Source organism: Mustela lutreola, chromosome 3 (genome assembly GCF_030435805.1).
Source record: "Mustela lutreola isolate mMusLut2 chromosome 3, mMusLut2.pri, whole genome shotgun sequence".
In the NCBI taxonomy this organism is placed as follows: Eukaryota; Metazoa; Chordata; class Mammalia; order Carnivora; family Mustelidae; genus Mustela; species Mustela lutreola.
The window spans coordinates 174,032,590-174,057,525 of NC_081292.1; positions in this window are offsets into that span (position 1 = coordinate 174,032,590).

The window sequence follows — 24,936 nt, forward strand, 5'->3', positions numbered from 1 at the left end:
ACAACTGAAGAATCAGCTTGGCACAACCATCCCAATTTCTGGCAAATAAGGATTTACTTGCCTCATTTATTTTCTGTTATACTGTCATTATTGAATTATTCAAACTTGCAACTTTTCACGGACTCATTTTTGAAATGTAATCTTTTCCTGCAAATGTGTTTGTTTTCATTGCAAAGGATGGGGTTTGGGTTGGCCATTCTGGAAGCTGATGGTCGCTTTGTATTCTTCCATTTTTCTTTATGTGTGTGTTCAACCTCACCAAATGTTCAGACACAAAAGCGCCCACACTTGGTGTGTTTCTGAGATGCAAGTTCTGTTCTGACCTGCACTAGGAATGATGCTATTGAAATGCTTCTCTAGTAAGCTTTGGCCATTTCCATGGAGAGTGGTCCAACAAAGGGACAGACAGCTTTTTATGAGCATTTTGCATGGGTCCCCTGACAGCTCAGATGAGCAATAATAGCCAAATATGGATCCAGGGAAGTTATAAGTCATTTCTCATTTCAGGTGGATTGTCACTCCTCCTTTGTCAGCCAGTGGTGCAAATAGAATTTTTCAGATTCAACAAGCAGAGGTCCTGCTGACTTCAGCATGTCTCCTTGAGATGAACACTTGTAACCAGAAGCAAATAGGTTCAGTGAGTTGTGAAGACTTTGCAATAAAAGATGTTTTTGTATGTTTCTTGAGGTGTGCTTCAATTTGGGCACAGCAATTCCAGAGATGTGGCTCATCTCCACTTTTATCGATCACAGGCGATTCTGAGTATCTTATAACTCTTCTTTAAAAGCTGGCTTTGAATTTAAGCAGCTGCTGCCCACATAGGAGGGTGACAGAGGCAATTTAGCTTCTTGGGAAGAGTGTTACCATTGCTTTATGGAGAGGATCAGAGAAGCATGTCTAATCTAATTGTCTCTCAGTAATAGAGTCACTTGAAGACAGTCTCTTCTTAATGGAATTCATTTCTGGCTTCTTAAATAGTGCCTTCTGAGTAATCTAGAGAGGTTGGATTGCTCCTGGTGCTGTGTGGCCTGAAAAGTGAGACTGATCAGTGAGTCTCCTTCCCAATACCATCCCCTGCTCCTGGGGATGGTTGTAGATTACTCCTGCCAAAGAGTTTGCATTTTAAGTGTATTTTAATATTAAAATGTCAGCATTAGATGCTTCAAACTGGAATATAAATCCTTTTCTGTTGTTAATTTGCTATGAATACTTTAAATTACCTTACAAGTAAAGTACATAATAATAATAATAATAGAAATTCAAAACGAGGATAGAAGGAGACAATCTTGGTTTTTAGCTTTTCTACAATGGTTTTCCATCTAAACTAGTGACCAGCCAAGCTTGAGCTGTGAACTTAAACTGAAATGAGAGAACTTCCTTAGCAGGAAGTTAACCTAGGCATTGTCTGCCCTTACTGTATCTACTAGGAGCTCTCTTTACACAAACATACTCACAGGGCTGCACTGCAAACTGTTACCTTTTTGAAAAGTTCAGACTGGATGGAAGGTGGACAATGTCGATACATGTTTGTGAGTGGAGTATTACTTTGACAGGATTATTGTAACAAAGTACCACAAACTGGGTGCCAGCACAGCAGAAACTTATTGTTTCAGGGTCTGGAGGCTAGGAATCCCAAATCAAAATGTTGGTAATGTCCTCAGGGCTGTGAGGGCAGGATATGTTCCAGGCCACTCTCCTCAGCTTGTAGATGGCTATCTTCATGTTCACATGGCGTTCTCCAAGATACCTGTCTGTCTTTAAATTTCCTCTTTCTCTGAACTCACCAGTTATACTAGATTAGGACCCATCCTAATGACTTCATTTTACCTTGATTACCTCTGTAAAAGCCCTATCTCGAAGTTTGGTCCCATTCTGAGATACCATGGATTAAAACTTCAACATATGAATACGAGGGGAGATGCAATTTAACACATACTGGTGGACATCTTCAGTCCTCTTGCTGTGACGTAGAATAGGCCTGTAAAAACTACCTCTCAGGGAAGAGTGCTCTCAATTTCACATGTGTTTCATCTGTGGAATGCTCTTTTCTGATTCCTGAACTCAAAGTGATCCTCAGTGCTTCTGAAATTCACAGCCTCGTGGTCACATGTTCCCCAGGCCTTGCTATTATTCTTCTGTCTCTACATCTCTTGTGCAGTAGAGGGAGGTGCCTTTAATGTTGTTTTCTTTTTGTTCTTTCTCTACTTCCTTCAGAGCAATCCAGATGAAATGGTAATAATTTAAATTGATGGTTGGGAAGGTGGTCTCCCTTCTCTAAAACAGATGTTGTTTGCTGAAATGAACACCTTGTTTTTTCTTACATACTTCCTTTGATTTGAAGTGTTTCCCAACTCCTCAGCTTGTGGAGAAGGCACACAAATCCAAGACTGGTCTTGTTATGTTTTCTTCCTTGACTCTAAAAGTGGAATAGAATTTGGGGCAACTATGGCAGCACTGGATTCCTCCAATCTAAAAGTTTAAGCTTGATTCTCAGTAGTGCTTCATAGATCATGGAGACTTCAGCAGGCTTGCCTCTTGAAAATGGCATGTACTTTTCTGTTGCCTGAAAAGGTCCGTATATGGAAAGATACTCTTTCCTATAATGGATCTTTGCCTCAGCTGTACTATCTTAAGAAAAGCAGAAGAAAGGCTTGCATATATTTCTGAGTCAGGCAGTAGCCTATTCCTTGCGAAGGCCACCTTACTACTTAGCATCTGGGTTGATCCCTGGCACCTGAGCCTCTGCTGAATTTTCTTAAAGCAGGTAAAACTTGCAAGGTACTTCTTTTAGGCCTAATGTGCATGGCATTAACTCTATCAAGATACCTACTTGTCTCTGAATAGAGCCACCATCCAGCCTCAGTGATCTGCCAGGGTGAGAATTTCAACTGAGATTTTCAACTAAGCCTAAACCTATTCACCAGCTCTCTGGAGTAAAAGATCATGCTAACCCAGGTGGCTAATATGACTCTCTCAAACTGCAACATCTAAACATGTTGCTCATATATTACATACTGAAGTTCAGGAACCAAAGCCATATGCTTTGAGCTCACCTACATCTCTCTGTGCTATTTAGATAGAAAGATTCCATTTTTTTCTTTCTCAAGGTTTCCACCCCTGCATAAAAAATCTGGGCCTTGAAAGATGCCCAATGACCAATACCTCTTTCTTTCATCTGAGTTCTGAATCAACTAGGAAATAAAATCAAAGCAGAACAAAATGCTATCTTAATGACTAATGATGCTGATTTTGGAGAAGGTAGCATATGTCTGGAGACCAATAAGCTTTGTTGAACTGAACCCCAGAATTAGACCAATATATCCACCAGTCTCAGCAAGACTGGACCATCATAGGCATCTTTACACAGGTAGATGTATCACTGTAGCACTTATACCAGGTGGGATAGACCAGGAGCCATGCTTCCTGGGCACAGTAACTCTAGAGAGCAAAGGGAAGGGAAGTAGCAGAACTATACATGTCCAGTTCCTCTCTTGACCTTATCAGTAAGAGTTTTTCTCTCCTGGGGAAGGAGAAAGGTGGGAAGATTACATTAATGGAGCCCCGCCACATGGAAGGACCCATCAGGCATTGGGAGGAAGACAGTGACTCCCACACTCACCCTGAACTCACCCTTCACCACCAGCAAAGCAAATAAACAGTAACAACAAAACCTCTCTTTTGTCCTACACTTTATACTCATCTCCAATTTCATTTTCAACTCCTATTTTTGTGCTGTTTCGTCTTTTGGGGGGATCTCAGGGTTTTGGGGCTGTGTCTCAGATATACAGAGACCCTGAATGTGGAACTCTATAGGGGCCAGTTACCCCTGGGAAATGCTACCATGTTCCTTGACCCTTATCCAGATGTACCTGTCAAGGGCTCCACATGCTTTGCAACCAGGAGTGCATCTCATTGGTGTGAGTGGGATATGTAGGACCACTATGTAAATGTGGTTCTTTTTAAGGGGGGCTTTGATTTTTATTAGAACATCTGGGGGGAAAATACCAACAGCAACTGCAAGACCACATTCCCTTGATAGTGATAAAATGCATCCATGCTTTGGAATACAAGGCAAATCTATTTGGATTTTTAAGTAAAATACAAGACTTTGAAGGAAATTGACCCTGACACTGGCTGCTTTGTGCTATACTCCCAGTGCCTCCAGGGACATGCAGTCACTCTCTGTTGGTGTGGAAGTGTAGGGTGGGGTGTGGGGGATTGGTTTGACATTGGGAAAAACACTAAAGTGGTAGAAAAAAATAAGACTTCTCAAGCTGGATAAATCTCGTGGGCAAAGTCCATTTTCAGGCTAAGTGACATATTGCTAGCAATTAAGTGAACTGGGCTCTGTTCTTTTATTTGTAAATTGAGACCCAATTACATTTTTCTAACTCATAAGGTTCCTGTGAGGAATGAGGGAGATAATATCCATGTAAGTCATTAATGCAGCAACTGGCATGTGGTGTGGGCCACTATTGGGATGACACCCTCTTCACTGATTTGTTTATCCATTTAGCTGGCCATTAGTTCACTTGTTTGCTCATTAACTCACATCCATAAATCTTTCAACATCTACTTTATACACAAATACTTTATGTCAGCATAATAAACTAACAAAATTCATTATCAATGTCAATAGCAACAAGGTCCATTGCTGGACTGCATTAAAAGCATTTGGAGGTACAGAGAAATATTTTTATTTTATATTTTTAAAGAACTTATTTATTTGTTTAGAGCATGAGCTAGGGGAGGGCAAAGAGAGAAGGAGAGAAAGAATCTTTTTTTTTAAAATTTTTAAATTTTTTATTTTTTATAAACATATATTTTTATCCCCAGGGGTACAGGTCTGTGAATCACCAGGTTTACACACTTCACAGCACTCACCAAAGCACATACCCTCCCCAATGTCCATAATCCCACCCCCTTCTTCCAAACCCCCTCCCCCCAGCAACCCTCAGTTTGTTTTGTGAGATTAAGAGTTACTTATGGTTTGTCTCCCTCCCAATCCCATCTTGCTTCATTTATTCTTCTCCTACCCACTTAAGCCCCCATGTTGCATCACCACTTCCTCATATCAGGGAGATCATATGATAGTTGTCTCTCTCTGCTTGACTTATTTCGCTAAGCATGATACCCTCTAGTTCCATCCACGTCGTCACAAATGGCAAGATTTCATTTCTTTTGATGGCTGCATAGTATTCCATTGTGTATATATACCACATCTTCTTGATCCATTCATCTGTTGATGGACATCTAGGTTCTTTCCATAGTTTGGCTATTGTGGACATTGCTGCTATAAGCATTTGAGTGCACATGCCCCTTTGGATCACTACGTTTGTACCTTTAGGGTAAATACCCAATAGTGCAATTGCTGGGTCATAGGGCAGTTCTATTTTCAACATTTTGAGGAACCTCCATGCTGTTTTCCAGAGTGGCTGCACCAGCTTGCATTCCCACCAACAGTGTAGGAGGGTTCCCCTTTCTCCGCATCCTCGCCAGCATCTGTCATTTCCTGACTTGTTTATTTTAGCCATTCTGACTGGTGTGAGGTGATATCTCATTGTGGTTTTGATTTGTATTTCCCTGATGCTGAGTGATATGGAGCACTTTTTCATGTGTCTGTTGGCCATCTGGATGTCTTCTTTGCAGAAATGTCTGTTCATGTCCTCTGCCCATTTCTTGATTGGATTATTTGTTCTTTGGGTGTTGAGTTTGCTAAGTTCTTTATAGATTCTGGACACTAGTCCTTTATCTGATATGTCGTTTGCAAATATCTTCTCCCATTCTGTCAGTTGTCAGCATGGAGTCCAATGTGGATTTAATCCTACAACCCTGAGATCATGACCTTAGCTGAAGTCAGGAGTCAGTCGCTTAACCGATTGAGCCATCCAGACAACCCAAGAGAAAAAAAAAAATTGTCTTCATTTTATAATTTAAAAAAAATTTTTTATAAACATATAATGTATTATTAGCTCCAGGGGTACGGTCTGTGAATCGCCAGGTTTACACACTTCACAGCACTCATCATAGCACATACCTTCCTCAATGTCCATAACCCCACCTCCCTCTCCCTACCCCCCTCCCCCCAGCAACCCTCAGTTTGTTTTGAGAGATTAAGAGTTGCAAGAGAAAAATTTTTTAGAAGTCTTCAATATGTCACTGATCTTGGTATCAATTACAGAAATTAATAGACAGTAAGATTTAAATTATTTTTAGAAATATTGCTAAATGTATTTTTAAAATTATTTCTTGCAAAATTACTCTATGTAATATAATAAAATATTTAATAATAGAATAATTATTTCATATTTTATTATATTACATAATTTATTTATAATTGTGTTCTATCAATATGTAGTTGTCTATTAATTTAATAATATAATACAATTTTAATATAATAAAATTGATATTTTTTCAAAACACAAGTTCTTTATTTTTAGTCTGAGCTCTTTCTTTGTTTTGTTTTTTTTACATATTTATTATATTACATTATATTTATTTTTACATTATATATATATATTTTACATTATTTTAAGTAATCTGTACACCTAATGTGGGGCTCCAACTCGTGAGATGGAGTTGCATGCTCCACTGACTGTGCCAGCCAGATGCCCCTAGTTTTTCTTCACAGATTTAATGCAAGTTAGCCTTCAAACTCTAGATGCATTAATATGAATCAGAACAAGAATAAATAACTTTCATGATGGGCCAATGTCTATTGAACCTCAGCACACAGCATAGTCCTGGGAATTGAAGTGGCTGAGGCCAAGGGAAGTGGGTCATCAATCCCAGAAGCCACTGGGTGGGGGGAGGGAGGAAGTTTGCAGACGCTACAGCAGAGGTATTACAGTTATAGAAGCAGGTGCTCCCTGAGCTGTCAGAAGCACTCTTTTAATGCCTTTGCAAAGATGCATTAAACAGAATAATTAAGTGAGCAAAGTCTGTGAACCGTAAATAACTCACGTAGGAGGTAGTGGGAGAGAGATCTGTGAACGTGGCAGGGATAGCTATAGCTTGGGAAGATGAAGGCTAGAGACTGATGTCCCTTCCTTGTATATCTACCAGGCTGTTACAGATCCAGCTGTGGTTGTATCATTTTATTCTGACTAATTTTTTCTTTAGTTTCATTTTTCCTGTAGTATCCTGCACTTAAAACACAGAGGAGGGCACTTTAGAACTTTATGTGCCCTTAGAAAAATGGCCCCATCTAGTTTCCATGATCTACACTTGAAGGAACTGATGAGGCTGGGTCTGACCTACCTTACAATGGTCTTAGCAACTGAATGAGAATTGGGAAACCCTATTAAGCTCTCCCTTCTTGAAAGAGTTTGGCCTCTGTGACCTCTCCCGGCATGCTTCTAAGTCAGAGGGGCAAAAGGGAAACAGCATCTCAGATAAAGCACAGCAAGAAGAGTTCTCCATCTGCAAACTCCTTGTTTTAACAGCTCTGAGTGGTCATGGATGGACATGACAGATGTGAGGGTAGGCTTCCAGGGCATTCTTCTGGCAAGTACAGTGACTAAAGTTTTTTGTGATGTCTGACTGAAATGAGAAAAAATGGACTAGGAAGCTTCTGGAAGGAGTAACTTTATGCTGGTCCAGAATAACTAGTAATAGTATCTAAAACACGAGCTAGTGGTGTAGATGGTACCAAAGGGATGGGCTCTATAGGCAAAATGAGTGGTCTTAGTCCTGATAGTGCCATTTGCTGAGCACTTGTTGTGTGTTTGATGCTGTATGCACTATGCTTCATGCACATTACCTCATTTGAAACTTAGAAAAACGCTTTGAGGAAGGTGCTGGTCTTATGGCATGTTTTTTCAGAAAAAAAAATGAGATAAGGCTTCAAGTTATAAAATTTCTAAAGTTCAAAGTTAGAACTTCAACCCAGATACAACAAACTCTGGAGAGCACACGTTCCTACAGGGATGTATTTGTGAAAACTGAGTATAGCATGGTTGGAAAATTTTTGCCAGTGAGCCCTAAATGCTGACCTTCTGGAAAGAGGTCAGTGTTTGGATGGCATTCAGGAAGGCAAATTTGCATAATGGTGAAGAACAAGAAAGAATCACAGTTCTGAAAATGCCTAGTTGGGTGAGATTGTGCAGTTCAGTAAATCTCTATGTATCAGGTAATAGTAGTATCCAGATAATATATATTAAGGATTAATCAATACATTTCAATGCTTCGGTCCATGCCTCTTCTATGGTAAGCCCTTTTCATATCATAACAGAATAGAGACTGGAAATGAGAGTGATTCAAATTAAATGTTATTTCTCCATCACTGTTAGCTAGTATTGAATCCATATTCGTTAGTTAATATTTACTTTTGATTGCACATGATAGAAGCTCAAGTAAAACGAGCTTAAATAAAATTAAAAAAAAGGTTGTGGGCTTCAGGTAAGGCCAGAAACCAAAGGTCAAATAATAGCAACAATTTCTCTTTCTCTTTGTCCTACTCTCTTTTGGTTTTCTCTGGGTTGACTTCATTCTCAGGTAGACCCATTATACATGCTGCTAGTTAAAATGAGCGATGGATCTAGTTCTAGGGAAGAACTGACTGGGTCTCAGAACTAGCTGTGTGTCAAGAAAGACTACTCCTGGGGTCATTTGTTTGACAGCCCTACCATGAGAGTCAGGAGGAGGACGGTTCCCAGACGAAAAGATTCTAGGCAGACAAAGATGAAATAATACATTTGACTCTACATTTGGCGTTTCTGAAGGATAAGAGCTTTATACCACCTAGTCTTTATTTTCAACCATTAAGTATTAGATATGTGATAAATGGTGTTCATTAAGATGTTTCAGATATAGCATTGGTTGGGGGGGTTGTTTTGAGAAAGGACCTCTTCTTGCACGAGACACTTTATCTACTTCATCTCAGTCAATAGCCAACAAGTCTTTATCAAGCAATTCCCATGACCAAGAATCCTGTTCACACACAGCACAAATCAAATCACCGCAAGTCAGTACCATGCTAATGGGAATGTCTCCTGACAAGCAAACTTCAGTCCCAGCTGCAAACACGCATTTTCAAGTGATATTCAATACCACTACTTCAGGACAGTCCAAGAGTATATAGATCATGTTTGTAATCAGTATATGGCTGGTAATCTATGTGGGGCAGATCCATAAGATGTTTTGTTTTTGTTTTTGTGTTTTTCCTCAGTGTCTTATCCTCAGATGATTTCACAGTTTATGAGCACCCTCTGGGAGCCAAAAAAAAAAAAAAAGGAATATAAATCTCTGATTAGTCTGCATTGTTACCACTGGCTTTTCAGAGAGGGGTGTGGGACCAAAGGAGGGGTGGGGGACTTACACAGGGTATGTCACCACCAGAGGAATTATAGCTAGCTAAATGAACACAACCTCCTTTGCTTATAGGAAACTATGTGGAGTGTGTTCCACATTACAAGTAACTATGGACTTTGAAGTCTGCTTGGCTTCACATCTGACACCAGGACGTCACATCCAGAAAGTTAGGCAGGACTTGCTGCTGTCTAAGTAAAACTGGAATTTACCCCAGCTATGGGGGGCATGAAAAAGGTTTTGAGAAAGTGATAAAATGAGATTTATAGTCAAGAAAGAACATTCTGGCAATTACAGTCATTACAGTCAAGAAAGAACGTCCTTCCTCCAATCTATTCTTTAGAGTTGATTAGATTATTAGAATCAAATTATTATTAGAATAGATTATTCTTTAGAATAGATTGGAGGAAGGCAAAAATTTTTACTCTATCCAAAAAAAAGCCAGGAATATGAATATAAAAAATATAAAGAGGTGATGCACACGCCAATGGTGGTTGAAGTTCAGAGCAAACAATGGCTTTAAGTGGTGGAGGGAGAATGTGGATGCGGATCTAGATTGGAGAAGGGGCTGTTGTGATATCATGCAGGATTTCACCATTAGCCAGCCCAGTTGTCCTGCTGTCGCATTCTCCCTCCTTCTCCTGTGACATGGCCCTTGTGTCTTGACAGATCTGCTTCCAGAAGCAGCACAAAGGCCAGGGCCACCACCCAGAGTTATAACTCCCCCGGGGCAGTGCTGGTGTCTGTGTTTGGAAGACATGTAAGCATTTGTTTTTGCACATGGATGTGTCTGGTCTGAGAATTTGCAGTAAGGACCATGAAGCCAGGCTGAGGAGACCTTGCAAAAAAAGTAGTAAGCTGTAAGGTTTGTGTTTTCCCTACAGAAGTCACCTTGTTCTCTAGCTGCTAGTCCAAAAACTCCCTGTTTTAAAACACATTTTTTGAGAACAATTCTTTACTCTCCTCAATTAAAATAATAGATTGTATAAGCTACTTATACACATACATAATTCCAAGCATCAATACCATGTCCTAACTATACTTTGAAATAGGCATAATTGGAAAATAACTCATAATATTATATCTTTCTACATATAACTGCTGGGAAATAACCATACTTCAGGATGAAAAAACAAAAAACAAAAAACAAAGCAAAACAATACTACAGCCTCACAAAGTACAACCTAGGGGTGATGTACTGCCACCAACCACCAACCAAGAGCCACAGGGTCAGTCTCCATGCCTCACCTTAGTGACGAAAGGACTGTGTCATTGGAGGAGTGAGTGACTTCCTTAGGACATACCAGGAGGCAAAGCCAGAGCTCAGGTTCCCAGCTCAGCACCATGGCCCATCATCAGCACCGTTGTCAGCTGAAACAGCTGCCTGGCATAGACAGTCTTTTTAAAGCTAAGGACTTCTTTTTGTACTTATTTTCATGTATTTTTAAAAATTTCCTTTTGAATTATTGGTTCCCCAGGCTTAAGAGTGCTTTGGGTATTCTACCATAAGTAATAGAAGAGAGAATGTTAACTTTACCACACTTGGCTTCCAGTTTTCTTTAATTTATAAATCATCAGTAGCACGAACATTTCCCTTGCTCATTTTAAAAATTGGTTTAACTCTTTCTCTGAAAATAAATGTATTTTTCTTGAAATAATTATTATTACTTTATTTTTAATTTTATGCCTCAATCAGCCAGTTTTCTTCTTTCTGCTAAGCATGTGTATGTATGTATGTATGTATGTGTGTGTGTGTGTATACATACACACATAATATATATTTTATAAATAATATATGTAATTGCACTCTTCTGTCCAATAAGACAAAAGGATCTAGCTATTCTGAATTTTTTTTTCTTTACAACACAAAGTTCTTATGGTAGCAGACACAGACGTTTTGTCTGAAAAGTATCTTGCTATTGGCATCGCCAAGGGCAATGTTTATTAGGTCAATGAATTCAGTGAATATGGTTTAAATATGTGTAGTGCTAAAAGAAATTCAATGCACTTTGGATTGTCTTAATGTATATAGAAAACCGATGAATTGGTGTGCTTATATTTCTTGCAGAGTGTTTAGACTACAGTTCCTAAAAAGTCACTTTGGCTGAGGCCTCTCAAGTAAGTGATGGATGATTTTGGCCTAGGACTTGGGTCTCCAAATTGCATTTCAGCACCGCTTTGAATAAGAATGGGGACTTTGGACAACATGGGACAGATTTGTGTTCAAATATTGCTTGACTATTCATTCAACATTGTGTCTTTGTTTTTTATTGTGGTTGTTGGTTTTATTTTGATTTGTTTTATGGTTTTGTATCTTTGGATAAGATTAGTAACTTATTTTCTGCATCTTTTTTTTTTTAAAAAGATTTATTTATTTATTTATTTGACAGGCAGAGATCACAAGTAGGCAGAGAGGTAGGCAGGTGGAGAGAGAGGAAAGGTAGCAGGCTCCCTGCAGAGCAGAGTCCAACATTCGATCCCAGGACCCTGGGATCATGACCTGAGCCGAAGGCAGAGGCTTTAACCCACTGAGCCACCCAGGCACCCCTTATTTTCTGCATCTTAATACTTTCTTGAGGAGCTGTTGAATTCAACATGATGTCTATGCAATACACTCAGCACATGCTTTCAAAGTCATGGTTATTATTCCTGAAGTACCAATGTCATCATTATGACATTTCTATCGCTTAGAATTACCCAGTGCTTTTGTTTAGCAATAAGAGTGCAACCTAAGTAGATTGTTTCCTTATTCCTGAAGAAATTTAAGTATTGTTAGATATTTTGAACTATGATTTCTGGGCACTGAGGCAACTCTGAAAGGAGAAAATACAGTAAGACCCAAACTTACTGGATGTCAGTCTACCCACACTTGGTTGTTAATGAGCTTATGGAACTCAGCATGCCCTCAACTCAATTCCTGGTTTCTGTCTCCCTCACACCTGTCCTATCGTTGTCGCTCCTTGCACCGTTGCTGGTACTTCCATCCTGCTATTTGCCAAGACTAAAAGCTTTGGAGTCACCCTCGGTTCCTCTTTCTCTGATGTGTACATAAAATGCATGAGCAAAGCTTATTGATTCTATCTTATCTCCTGGATTTTCCATCAGGTCCCTGCAGATTCCTCCGCTTCTACCCTTGGTCTCCCAAGGCCTATCCTTGGGAAAATATATGTAATTAAAACATTCATTCAAGACTATTTTTTGGTTCGGGAAAAATAGAGGTGGAATTGCGGAGGGCAGCACTCATAAACCAGCTATTGATAGTGGGACTTGGAAAAAAATGCTGTTCACCAGCCCATATCTATATCCACATGGCTTTACAGACCTAGTATCACATGCAGCCAGTGGTGTGACCTTTATAGCAGCTACAGGGATCAGCAATTTCTTCTTTCCTTTTTCCATGTGAACCTACTCTAAAGAACACTGGTGTTCACACGGGAGCACGTGCATTCTAAAAATACTGATGAATAACTGATGGAAGTAATAACCATCTCCTTAATAAAATTTTTGATGATTATTTGATGCTGTTAGAAGCAAAACACTTCCTTCCTTCATTAGGGGGAGAATAGATTATTTACAACTAGTTTATTGGTAGCAATGCTTTTGATCTACTATACACATTTATGAGGATAATAGCTTTTGGGGGTACTATATTTTTTAACCATCTTCTTTGGCACAGTCATGTTTATGTGCTGCTTGAACTTCTGAACTCAGCTAACTTATCTATCTAGCATACTTTGCATGGCTCTTTTGTAAAGATTTCAGTTTTGGCATCAGGATCAAACAAGAATCCAAATGTAATCTCAAAGATGTAAGGCTCCATGGAAAAAGAAACAGAGTATTGTGGCCAACAAGGACTTTGGGACTCTTGTTACAGAAACAAACATCCACAAAAGGCAAAACATATCTCCAATTTCAATGGCCAAGTTCTCATTCACCTGTGCTTTCCTCTGATCATCATCATCAGCTTCTCAGTATAAAGAATAGAGTGAGAACTATCTTGGAAGATAACTAGCAAAGAAAAGAGTTACTGATAAGAAGGTCTGACCACATGGGCCTAAGAGTGAGTCCCATGAGTTTGAAGTCAGACATTAGCCAGTTACTAAGCACAAAATGTGAAGACTGAAAGAAAGGTTAAGCTTTCTTCCTCAGATATAATGTGGCTCTAGATTGAGAGAAATCATTTGATCTCTATAGCATAACCCAGTTTTTATCATTTGTGTTCAATGGAAACACCAAGTTGGGAAACTTGAGAGAACAATTGAGTAATTAAAGATGTACTACAATTACAAAAGTCACATTTAGGCAAACAAAGTTCTCTCATCTTAGAATTCCTTTGCCTCTCCACTGCATTCAATTGCTATCCGTTCTTAAAAGTTTAAAAGCATCAAACAAGGGGCACCTGGGAGGCTCAGTGGGTTAGGGCCTCTGCCTTCGGCTCAGGTCATGATTCCAGGATCCTGGGATCGAGCCCCACATCGGGCTCTCTGCTCAGCAGGGAGCCTGCTTCCTCCTCTCTCTCTCTCTGCCTGCCTCTCTGCCTACTTGTGATCTGTCAAATAAATAAATAAGCATCAAACAATAAGACACTTTAGGCAATGTTTTTTGTTTTTTTGTTTTTTAGATTTATTTATTTATTTTGGGAGTTATGGAGAGAAATAGAAGAGGAGGGAGAATCAATCCTCAAGCAGACTCTGCTGAGCAGAGAGACTGATGTGGTTAAATCTCATAAGGTTAAATCTAGAGCAGCGAGTTATACAGATGGACACCACATTCAGTAGGCCAAATTGAGGAGTCTTTATGAAGAAGGTAGCGGCTGCAAGGGGGCTCATGCACTCCAAAATCTCACAGCCCCAAATGAGCTCAGGCGTAGGCTTATAAAGGCATAAACCACATTCTGTTGTCAATTTCTAAAAATTGCCAAGCATAGTACAGAAGCAAAAATGCTAGGTTAAGCAGATATTTAGGGTAGGGATACATTTCCTGAAATTGTTATGTCTGGAGTATTTTGCAGTTTTTTTGTTAAGGTTGCAATAACACAGGCATAGTAATGACTGTGTTATGAAATGCCCGCTTTTTATAAAAATGGTGTGACTTATACTAAGTCGGTTTCCTAGGTGTCTCAATAAGTCTGAGATTATGACCTGAGGAGAAGTCAAGAATAGGACTCCTAACTAACTGTACCACCCAGGAGCTCCCACTTTGGGCAATGTTAAACCAAAGTGTTAATGTGTCACATAATTTCTGATCTGGTTGTTGTCATGATGGATGATCATCCCCAGCACTTCCCTAATCCCCGACACAGTTTTGTTTTTATTCCACAGGATCTTGACCAGACCCACAACTGATCAAACACCTTTATTTTCCTATTTCCCAACAACTTCAGCCTGATCTTACTTGGGTCTTAAAAAGTGTGACACACCATTTGAATGAAGGACAAAGCAGCCTCCTTTTATCACTCCAGCAGCAGGAAAGAAAACAGAGGTTGTTCTACTTCAGCTCAATGTATATTCCTTTATCACTTGCTGAAGGCTAAATTTGCCGAGTGTTGTGGGATATAGAATGTTGAATATTATTCTATGGTGACCCTAGACGTTATCGTCTTCTAGTCTCTAAAGATGAAAAATTGTGGCAAGATATAGGGAATGTGAGTCTCTAAGAATACTTAGCTTTATTCTTTTAGTTTCTATTGTAGCTTTTCTTCTCTTCATAGCTTATGGCTTTTATTTTTCTCATATTTTCTCCTGTTCAGTAGTTTAATTCAGTAGCCTATGATGTATTTCCAAAGATGGTCAAATAATATCTCCATCTGACCTCTTTGGTGACGTGGCCTTCCTACTTTCACATTAGTGGGTGGATTCTGGTTTCTCTCCCCTTGAAACAGGGCTGGACTCAGATCCTTCCTTTGAATCCATTTATAAAATAATAATAATAATAAATTTAAAAATCAATAAAATACATAAGAGCTAAGATTAAAATGGAAAATAAGATGTGGTGGGAGTTAAGACTGCATGACCTTGAAGATTCGGTCAGAAAAATCTTAGAGCTTCTGTCTAGGTCTCTTGAAATGTCTCCTTTCCCAATGCTTCCTCTTGAAATCTAGCTTCTAAGTTGTAAGAAGCTCCAGCTCCATAAAGAAACCATGCACAGGTATTCAGTAAACCGTCCCAACTGGGCTCAACCTCACCCCTGTGAAGGTGTCAGACATACAATTAAAGTGGTCTCCAAATGATTTCTCTGCCTTGCTGTTTAAGTCGCTCCAAGCCAATTGAATATTCTCAGCTGTGGCCCAAAGGGCATGAGAAGTGAAGAACCATCCTTGTTGTGCTCTTCCTACATTCCTGACCCACACAATTCATGAGTCTATTAAGTGGTTGTTACTTAATGACACAAGGTTTTATGGGTAGTTTTAATATAGCAATAGATCATTAGAATAGAATTTGATACCAGGAGCATGGTATTCCTCTACCAAAAATTTAAACTATGTGTCATTGTCTTGATGATTAATGTACAAGTGGAAAATGGAAGTGTTTTGAAGCTTCTGTTAGGAAAAGTTTAAATGTCTTTAAGGAGGCTATGGGTGAAGGCTGGAAAGTCAGTAAAAATATTATTATGGGAGATTGTGAAAAAGTTTGATGACATAGTCACGTGTGGTGATGTAGAAAATAGAAAATAAGCCTAATGAGTTGGTGGGTTTCCTAATGAAAATTTCAAGCAGAATAGTCAAAGTGCCAACTTGCTTCTTTTAGTCATTCATTATAAGAAAGAGAAACAGAGAAAGATGAGATAAAAAAAGAGATGCTTAGTTTTTGAGCAAAATTTAGTAGAAATACAGAGAAACCATGACTTTGTGAGTTGGAAAACTTAACTGATTCTCATTCATAGCCTCTCCAGATGGCAAAAGATTCTCAAAGTAAGAAAGACCTTGGGGAAAATATCAAATCCAGAGCACTGTCAGGAAAATGTAGTTTCAGGGTAAAGATGAAACCAATGGTAAAATTGTGATACCTTTGTAAACTGTAAAAAAGACAAAAGATGGTGCCCTGGTGGTCCTTTTAAATGGGCAAAGACCCTCTAAACATCTAAAGGTTATACCTCACGTACTCTGTCTGTTAAACAATGGGGCTTGTATTTCCCTGATGCCGAGTGATATGGAGCACTTTTTCATGTGTCTGTTGGCCATCTGGATGTCTTCTTTGCAGAAATGTCTGTTCATGTCTTCTGCCCATTTCTTGATTGGATTATTTGTTCTTTGGGTGTTGAGTTTGCTAAGTTCTTTATAGATTCTGGACACTAGTCCTTTATCTGATATGTCGTTTGCAAATATCTTCTCCCTATCATATGATCTCCCTGATATGAGGAAGTGGTGATGCAACATGGAGGCTTAAGTGGGTAGAAGAATAAATGAAACAAGATGGGATTGGGAGGGAGACAAACCATAAGTGACTCTTAATCTCACAAAACAAACTGAGGGTTGCCGGGGGGAGGGGGTTGGGGAGAAGGGGGTGGGATTATGGACATTGGGGAGGGTATGTGATTTGGTGAGTGCTGTGAAGTGTGTAAACCTGGTGATTCACAGACCTGGGGATAAAAATATATGTATATAAAAAATATATGTTTATAAAAAATAAAAAATTAAAAAAAAAAAAAAAAAAAAAAAAAAAAAAAAAAAAACAATGGGGCTTTTAAGAATCTAAGGACCTTATCTCATAGCAGCCTCATGAGGGGCTCTGGCTATCTCAAAGAGATTTATGGATGTTAACTTTTTTGAATGGAGTGGAACAAAAACAATTAATAAAAACCCCAAAAAGTTTTAAAGAAATTATACTGGCAGAAATATCACCGACTTAAGCTAAAAGAAATAGAGAATACAGAATGAAAGAGGTGTTTGACACTTGTACTTCCACAGGCAGGAAATAGGAGGAGAAAAACACTCCCTTCAAGTACAGGCTATTTTTCAAGGCAAAGACAGATGACCCAGAGCGTTGGAACTAAGATCTCAGAGGCCAGAGCCAAGAGACACAGGAATAGACGCAGAGCTCTGTGTGTTTGTGTTGGGAAAGTTTCTACCTGGTCTAGGCAGGCTCCCTCTCAGGCAAAGACCCGGGACTGTGGAAAGAAGATGCTTATTGACTCAGAGGATTCACCATGCTTTACAGCCCTTCCAGAGGCTCACAGACTAAACTCGCTGGGCTGATGGAGAAGAGTTTCATTTTCCAAGGGTAGACTTACATTAGCCATTAGCCAAACCCATTTGATTGATACATAAAATGAGAGGTCTGAATTTATGATGAGAAATCACTGTCACTGGAATTGGAATACTCAAAAACAGTAACGATCAGAAGATTTTTTTGTTATTGTTGGCAAAGTCTTTCTCCCAGCAATTTAGGGCATAACTTAAAGTCTCCTTAGTAAGCTGGAAAAAAACAAAAACAAAAATGTGTGATTGGATGGAATGAACTAGATGAGCTGAATGTACAATGAGGCTTTACCTCATCTTCTCGGCTCATAATAGCAGTGGTTTTGTACTGTCCATTAGGTTAGAATTCCTTGTCAGCATCCCAATATTAGCAATGCTTGCCAAAAGGACTAGAAAATAGAAAATATGAGATTAAATCCTCCTTCTCCTTGTGCTGTGCTTGAGTGGAAGCTGGCAGTGTTTCCCCTTGCAACTCTCATTTACCCTGCCTCCATGGCTCATTTTATACTCCCACTGTTTAAAACATTCTGTTTTTAGACATGTCAATAAAGCTAATCAGGCTCCATTTAAGTCTTTGATATCTGAGGACCATTCTGTAATCTTGAAATGTATTTGCACTATGGTTTCTCTTTACTTTTTGTGTACTTCCCAAATCGTTCAAAAGCCTTCATTCTCGGACTGTCCATGGAGTTCTGCTACACTAGGGGATGATACATTTGCCTATGATTCATTGTGTCTGTGAAGTATTCTGCACTTTTAAAATATTAATTCAGATGTGATGTCATGACATACTGAAACTTCTTCCTAGTAGCCTGGCATTCTTTAATTTTTCTGACAAGCTTTATGCCTCAAATTGCTCCTTATTTCCTCCTTAATCGAATCAACCATCAGCCTAATTATGATAATGGTATGTCTTACTTTTTGAAATTGTCTGATTTCATTGGGATTTTATTATATCTGCAGTGAAATTTTACTGTTCCAAACTCCTTTGTTTACAAGTATTAGACATTCACCTTCAACTAGATATTAAAAAGAGAAGTTTATTGTTTTTGTAACTGATGGCTTGATCTTGGGCTTCAGATTCTGTCATCGCTGTGTTGAACATTCTTCCTGTTCTTTTATTTTGTTGATCTCATTTGCTGATACTACAGATGACTTCATTCATGTAACCTTGGAAGATGATTCTGAAGAATCCCATGTTACATAATTTTTATGGCCTCCCATTTTATTTTATTTGATTTTAAGATTTTATTTATTTATTTGACAGAGATCACAAGTAGGCAGAGAGACAGGCAGAGAGAGGGGGGAAGCAGGCTCCCTGCTCAGCAGAGAGCCCAATGTGGGGCTTCATCCCAGGACCCTGAGATCATGACCTGAGTCGACAGCAGAGGTTTTAACCCACTGAGCCACCCAGGCGCCCCTGGCCTCCCATTTTAGAAGAAGAACAAAGTTATTGCTCTCAGTATGCATACATAATCAAAGTTTTGTAGCTTGGTCTTGTCATTGATCTTATTTATTTATTTTTTTTTCCTACGGGTAGAATTGCAATACCTTGATTAGGTTATGTAGGCCACTGTAGTATTGGAAGTCAAACTATGGGAACTATACCAGAATCCATGTAATGGGAAGGAGTGATTTCCCAAAGCAGATTGGGGGACTTTTACCAGGAGAATGACAAACAATTCTCTGGGGATGATATTCACAGACAGCATATATTTACATATATAGGTTATATCCTGTAATAATTGCAGGACATATGTGATTTCAGCTGTTGCCCTATGTACGATATGTATGAGGTAATTGTGAAATTATCTGACAACATAATATGTGACTGAAGTAATGTTCTAGTAAAGAGGACAGCAGACTGTAACCTGTGGGCCAAATCTGGCTGCTGCCTCCTTTTGTAAGTCAAGTTGTATCGCAACACACCAATGCCCATTCCCGTATGGTCTATGGCTAATTTCACTCTCTAACAACAGGGACCATTTGGCCTGCAAAGCTGTAGATATTTACCATCTGGTTCTATACAGAAAGAGTTTGCTGACTGCTTTTCTATTAGATTTTCTTGTTCAATTGGGTAATCTCTAACCAGTAGATAGGGCTAGGAGGAGGCAGATAATTAATCTGATCAACTGATTCTCTAGACAGTAATGGACATCAGGCTATATTTTACAGGTAAACTAGATTTTTTCTGGATAAACAAGATTAATTTATTGAGGTAAATATTCATCCTTTCTCTGTCTCCCGTCTCACAGACTATGTTTGTTCTGAGACATTTCCAGAAGTAAAGATTAATAGTTGAAAGGAGGTAGGAATGGGCTGGGACTATTACCATGTTCAGAGGTTATAAAGATCCTTCCTCTGCTTGACTTATTTCGCTAAGCATGATACGCTCTAGTTCCATCCATGTTGTTGCAAATGGCAAGATTTCATTTCTTTTGATGGCTGGGGTTTGGGAGAAGGGGGTGGGATTATGGACATTGGGGAGGGTATGTGATTTGGTGAGTGCTATGAAGTGTGTAAACCTGGTGATTCACAGACCTGTACCCCTGGGGATAAAAATATATGTTTATAAAAAATAAAAAATTTAAAAAAAAAAATAAAATTAAATTAAAAAAAAAAAAAAAAAAAAAAAAAGATCCTTCCACGAGGTTTCAGATGAGATCTCTAATAACATCATCTGGGGATGAATCAGAACTGAAATTGCATCTGGAATTTCTCAATTTATTAAATCCTGCTTTACCAGTAAGCTTCATGTCTTAGTCAGCTTGGACTAACATAACAAAATACCATAAACAGGGTGGTTTAAACAACAAAAATTTGTTTCTTAAGATTCTGGGTGCTGGAAGACCAAGATCAAGGTGCCTGAAAGAGAGGTTTTATTCTGAGGTCTTTTCCCTTGGCTTGTAGACAGCCATCATCATATCATGCTTTTGCACTCTCATCTGACCTCATGTTTGTGTGTGTGCAGAGAGGGAGAGAAAAGAGAGCATGAACTCTGGTATTTTTTCTTATGAGGCACTAATTCCATCATGAGGACCCCAACTTCATGAACTTATTTAACCTTAATTATCCCCCAAAGTCCCCACCTCCAAATATCATTATGTTTGGGCTTAAGTCTTCAACATATGAATTATATGAAGGGGACATAAACATTCAGTCCATACCATTTCCAGTGTCAAAATTTTGGTTGTGTGTATGAGGTTACTAGGTATCCATGGTTAGACAAATGAAGAAGAAATTATTTTAATCATTTTCAATAAATATTAATTGAACTATTACTAGATATTTTAGTTTTTGTCCTTCATTAGTATACAGTTCTTGATTTCAAAGGTCCACAGTAAAACTCATGATTTTTGAACCAAATTTAGTGCATTTGGAGAATGATATATTCATTCTGTAAGAAAAACTAGAAACTAGAAACTAGAAGTCAGCCTTCATACCTCCTTCTTTTTCATTCCTGCCAAGTTCCATCAATTTTACATCCAAAATATAACTTAAACCCACCCACATTTCACTATATCCATCACCAGCGCCCTAGTCAAGGAACCCAGGCAACCATCTCCTGCCTGTGCTGTTTGCAATATAGTCCCTGACTATTCTCTTTTCTCTTATTCTCATGATTTCCACTTGCTTACCTGTCTTGCAGACAGAGTTAAGTTTTCAAAACATGTCAGACATACCTGGTTATGTCACCCAATTGCAGTAAACATTATTTTGTCTGTCAATGTTCTTTGGTGCTAACCATGGCCTTCCTTGCCTGTGTGCCTCAGCTTGACCTTGTAGCTTCTTCTCATCCTTGCTCTTCAATCATACTGACCGTCTTTTCATTCCTTAAAATGCTTCTTCCTTATCTCCCCTACTCTTCTCTTTTACCTACTGTCTTAGTCCATGCAGGCTGCTGAAACAAAATGCCATAAATGTGGCTTATGAACTACAGGAATTTCTCTCTCACATTTCTGTAGGATGTCAGATTTAGTGTCTGGCGAAGGTCAGCTACCTCACTGACAGCATCTTCTCAATGTAACCTCATGTGTGGAAGAAGGACAGAACTCTCTAGAAACTTGTTCATGAGATCTCATGCCCTGTTCACCTTCCAAAGGCCCCACCCCAGAGTGTCATCACACTGGGGATCACATTTTCAACATAAGAATTGTGGGGGGATACAAATACTTAATCTATAGCACGAACCTACTTCTACCTACATTGGGAATTATTTCCCAGGCTAAATCCCAAATCAAGTTCTTGGCTGTGCGGGTCTAACTGGAATACCCATAATGTCACATAGTGGACTTATTCTTGACATTTCAACCTTGTTTCAAATATCATTTTCTTGAAGACATCTTCCCCAACTAATCACTCTCTGCTGTATCATTGGATTCATTCTCCTAGTAGCACATATCTCTTTGGTTTTTTCTCATCTGTTTTCTTTATTTCTTATATGTACCTCCCAGCAGAGACAGCAGCGTGGCTGTGTTTGCTCAGCATAATGCAAGATTGAGCAAATGAATGAAAACATTAAAGTTATATCCCTCTTTTTTCTTAAAAATCATATCTTATGGGAAGTCAGTAAAATTGAGTAATCAATATACATTCTAAAGCAAATAGCTTGAGTTCAAATTCCAGCTCTGCCACTCACTAGCTGTATAATCCTGTAAAATCCTAGATTCACCCCTGAACCTTGGTTTTTCTCTATTAAAAATAATGGGTATGATAATAATACCTACCTTGTAGGGTTGTTATTAGAGTAACATCAGTTATTACAAGTAATGAAGTGAGAATACTTCCTGGCACATGGCTAGCTCTCAGTATTTATCATTAGTAAGAACATATATTAAATTGATATACATTAATTGATAATATTACATATTAAAATTACATATTACATATTAAATTGAATTTGATTACATATTAAAATGAATTTGACAAAAATTTACTGATAAAATGACTGAGCACTATTTGAAGTTTTTTAAACTTGTATTTAAACAAGCTGGAAAAAAAAAACCCAGAAAGAAATCTCTACATTTTTGCAAAATATGATACAGAGAACAACATAAATTCTAACTAAAATGTTAAGACCTAACATTTTTAAGTGATACTATACCATTTGTCAAAACTTTGACAAATATAGCCACCACTGAACCACAAAGCCAAGACACCATGTATTTATTATATATTCTCTTTGTAAATGGTATCATACCATTTATGGTATGTGCCTTATGGCAGTTCACATCACACTCCCAACAACCCAAAGGGTAATTATTATCAGTGGTTTAGGGATGGGAAAATGGAAGTGCCAAAAATTTCACCAGCTTGCCCAAGGTCCCTATCTCCTGACTGATAGTCAAACCTTGAGCACAGGTATCTGTCCTCCAAATTCAAAATGTTTTCAATATGCTGAGCTTTACATCTTCACTTGTGATGTTCAACATGCAGCCTATGCACATATTTGGGGCATCAGCAAAGCAGGAGTCCTCTATAAATTAGAAAAATATTTGGAAGTAGGTACTTTATTAAAAGGTTTTCAGTTGTGTATTTTGCTGTGTTTCCTATACTTGTTTCATGGTTATGTCTGCTTTCATTTTGATTGATAGGTGTGTGGGTGGCAATGCAAACTTTTTCAGTTTTAGACTCTCTGAAAATCTAGAGACCTAAGCATCTGATCTTGCATATAGCAACACACTGGCTTGGCAGAAGTAAATTCTTGGGACTTACATATCAATGATAACTGTTAACACTAGTTCTCTTGGACTTGAACATATCTCTGAAAGATAGGACCACACATGGAACAAAAATAATGATTTAGTCTTCATCTCAACCAATTTCTTGGCTTTCGTGCTGCTGACGGCAGTAGGAGGTGGAGGGGTGGGGTGAGTGATGAAGCGTTGATACTAACAACATTTGACTTACATGGCCCTGCATCCCTACACGGAGAATGGTCAATTCTTCTAACCTCTCATTCTGGCAGGCAGACGCCATCTGATAATAACTCAGAATTCTTTCTCATTGGGGCCAATTCTGAACTGGTGGTCTGGAGAGAAATTCTGTATTGAATTACCAATGAATTCCAACAGAATCATTTCCAAGAGTAATTAGGGCTGATGGAATGCCCGTTCCTTAAGAACAGTACCAAATTCCAGATTTTTCCAAAAAAGAAAAATTAGAGCCCAACTTCTTGCCTGCATTCCTCTTTTTCAGAGTGTGGAGAGATCTGTTCGCAAAAAAGTAAAGCATGAACTTACGCACATGAAGATGCCTCCACATTCTGCAGCCATAAGGCTCCCAGAACATTGAGGATCATAAGGGAGAGAACTGAAACTTTGAGTGGTTTGACTACTCTTGATAAAAGTGTTTCCCTTGCTCAATATATAATAAAATGGCGTCTTGGCTTTGTGGTTCAATGGCAGCTCTATTTGTTAAAGTTTAGTGAATCTGAAGTAGACCCTTTTTTTTTTTTTTTAATGAAAGCAATTTTTATTCACACACACCTGAGCTTATGGCCTTCGGTTTATACCCACTACAGGTATCAAATCTTCCTGTTCTTAATTCTTTTATTTTTTTATTTTTTTATTTTTATTTTTTTTATTTTTTATAAACATATATTTTTATCCCCAGGGGTACAGGTCTGTGAATCACCAGGTTTACACACTTCACAGCACTCACCAAATCACATACCCTCCCCAATGTCCATAATCCCACCCCCTTGTCCCAAACCCCCTCCCCTCGGCAACCCTCAGTTTGTTTTGTGAGATTAAGAGTCACTTATGGTTTGTCTCCCTCCCAATCCCATCTTGTTTCATTTATTCTTCTTCTACCCACTTAAGCCTCCATGTTGCATCACCACTTCCTCATATCAGGGAGATCATATGATAGTTGTCTTTCTCTGCTTGACTTATTTCGCTAAGCATGATACGCTCTAGTTCCATCCATGTTGTAGCAAATGGCAAGATTTCATTTCTTTTGATGGCTGCATAGTATTCCATTGTGTATATATACCACATCTTCTTGATCCATTCATCTGTTGATGGACATCTAGGTTCTTTCCATAGTTTGGCTATTGTGGACATTGCTGCTATAAACATTCGGGTGCATGTGCCCCTTTGGATCACTACATTTGTATCTTTAGGGTAAATACCCAATAGTGCAATTGCTGGGTCATAGGGCAGTTCTATTTTCAACATTTTGAGGAACCTCCATGCTGTTTTCCAGAGTGGCTGCACCAGCTTGCATTCCCACCAACAGTGTAGGAGGGTTCCCCTTTCTCCGCATCCTCGCCAGCATCTGTCATTTCCTGACTTGTTGATTTTAGCCATTCTGACTGGTGTGAGGTGATATCGCATTGTGGTTTTTATTTGTATTTCCCTGATGCCGAGTGATATGGAGCACTTTTTCATGTGTCTGTTGGCCATCTGGATGTCTTCTTTGCAGAA